The 2570-nt window shown below is 35.3% G+C and overlaps 1 protein-coding gene across 1 annotated transcript in view; it reads right to left on the bottom strand.

Annotated features, from left to right (window-relative positions):
- The window catches only part of CNTNAP2 (contactin associated protein like 2), a 1200002-nt gene that overhangs the window by 1147344 nt on the left and 50088 nt on the right, over positions 1-2570 (bottom strand). The window lies entirely within an intron of this gene.

Genomic DNA, 2570 nt, shown 5'->3' with positions numbered 1-2570 from the left:
CAGTAATGATCAGATACAACAGGGAGAAATAAAATATTTATAAAAAGATCCAAAATGTTATCTTGGAAATAAAAAATATAGTCATTGATAGAAAAATACCTAATCTGAGGAAAATTCACAAATTACGAATTACCTCACAAATAACCCCTCAGCTGAAAGGTAATATTGAAGGATTCATACAGAAGTCACCATAGAAAATACAAAATATGTTAGAATTCAAGAACATCTGCTTCCAACTAAGACAGATTATCAGGAATTTAATTTACTCTCCCATGTGGGGGGGGGGGGAAATAAAACAAAACAGACAAAACATATAAAACAATGGTTTGCAAGATATAAGATATGAGGCAACAAAGGGCTATGATCCTTGACTTTTAAGACATAAATGAGGTGAGTCCCACTTCCCCAGCTGCCTGTCTTGAGAGAGTTTCCAGTTTGATACACGGGAAAAAACCCAGGGAGAACCTGGCAGAATCGTCGACTTGAGAAGATGGACCTGTGAGCTGGGGAGACTAAGGTGGCAGGAGGTGGAAGCCAGGCATGGAGCTGCATGGGGGGATAGCGCTCAAAAGCAGCAGGGGCCCTTGAATCTTCATCTGAGTAGTGATTAATGAAGAAACTACTCATCCATAGCTGGGCAAAGAATTATCAGAATGGATGAAGGTGCTGATGCTTTGTACTACTTACTACATAATCCTACCATCCCCCCCTCTATGTATTTTTCCAAGAGAGAGTGAAGTATGTGTACATATAAAGTCTTGCACATGATGTTTCTAGCAGCTTTACGTGTAATAGCTCAAAGCTGGAAGCAACCCACATGTCCATTAGCAGATGAACCGATAAACATGTGGTATATATGCAATAGTAGAATACTATTCAGCAATAAAAAGGAATGGACATCAGTACACACTACATAAAAAAAGGTGCATACTGTACAATTCCTTATATAAAACTCTAGGAAATGCAAACTGATATATAGGAACAAAAGCAGATCAATAATTTCTTGAGGATGGGGACAAAGAGGGGAAAAAGGAAGGGGTTACAAAGTATTAAAAGAAAACGTCTTGGGGTGATGGATATATTTATTACCTTGATTGTGGTGGTGCTTCCATGGGTGTATCCATATATAAAAAGACCAAATTGTACCATTTAAATATGTACATATTAGTGTACATCAATAAATCTGTTAAAATGTGTGCGAGTAAACAGATATGGAGGATAAAGGGGGAATTTCAACGATAAATCTAAGAAGTTCTAGAATAAAACTAACACACGATATACACATTTGAAGTACTGACCAAAACTTTTTCAAAATTGATAGATAAACTTTGAAAGACATAACTCAATTATAAAGGCCCTCTGAACATTGAAAAGCTTATGTAATATGAGCATATTATGAAAAATGTATTATGAGGTACCAATGAAAACTAGTCTAAAATAATGACATTGATTAAATGTGTCATTAAAAAATAATATTTAAGCATGCAATTGAGAATTATCTCATCGATAAAGAAAAAATAGCTGGCATCTTAAGAAGTGTTAAACGTTGCTTGCTAATGAGCTCAGATTTTATTTACAATGCGACATACACAGCTAGAAGGTGCGGTATGTGACCCACCTACAAGAAGTAGGATAAATGAGCTTCAACCAAGTGTAGATACTTGTTGATTAGAAGTAGCCAGAAAAGAAAGCCATGGGCATTAATTAATTAATGTCAGTCAAGAGCTAGAAAAGCAAAAGTGGCAGGGCCACTGTCATTACTGAAATGTGGATAAATTAATGCTTATATAAAATAAAGTGGAAACAAGAGAGCATTCAAGAACAGAAGAAAGAAAATGTGATTTTTATCAGATATCGTTAGGTAACAGGAAGACAGAACGGCTCATCTCTCATTTCTACCCCCTCCAACAAGGCCAACTGCTTTCAAACACTTCTAGGAGTAGGAGAACTTCTCAGTACAGGAAATTATTTCCCAAGACGAGTTAGGACATAATCAAAGAGGCATACTGCTTTAACTTTTTTGAAATATTCAGATTATATCCCAAAGGACTGGCATTATTCATAAATGTAACGTTAGCTTTCTTGAATATTTATCAAAGGAGCTGCCTAGAAAGTAAAGACCACTCAAAAGAACAAAAACAAAAACACTATAAAATTTACAAACAAGGGACTTAGTAAATCTATAAAAAATAGACAAGAAAGCACTTCTTCAAAATTTGGTGTGTGGGTTATGAACATTTAGAGTAAAAGAGAAATGGGGATTGATGGTACTAGGGATGGTGTTGGTGGGTTATAAGGATTTCCTTTTTATGATCAAGTTCTTAATTAACAGAACACAATAAATTCTAAAGCTGTTATCTCCAACTTAACTTTAGCAAAGCATTCGGCAATACCTCTGGTAGGTATAAATTGGTAAAATGTGATCTGAAAGATAACAGTTTTAGGTCAGTTCAAAAATGGTTAATAATTATGCCCCAAATATATTGATTAATGACTATGTCAACTTGAAGACAGCTTCCTAACGATGTGGCACAGGCTTTCTTCCCGTATGCTGTCATTTTTAATAATTT

Source organism: Pteropus vampyrus, unplaced genomic scaffold (genome assembly GCF_000151845.1).
Source record: "Pteropus vampyrus isolate Shadow unplaced genomic scaffold, Pvam_2.0 Scaffold112, whole genome shotgun sequence".
Lineage (NCBI taxonomy): Eukaryota > Metazoa > Chordata > Mammalia > Chiroptera > Pteropodidae > Pteropus > Pteropus vampyrus.
The sequence above is the reverse complement of the archived record's forward strand: the minus strand, read 5'-3'. Positions and strand labels throughout refer to the sequence as shown.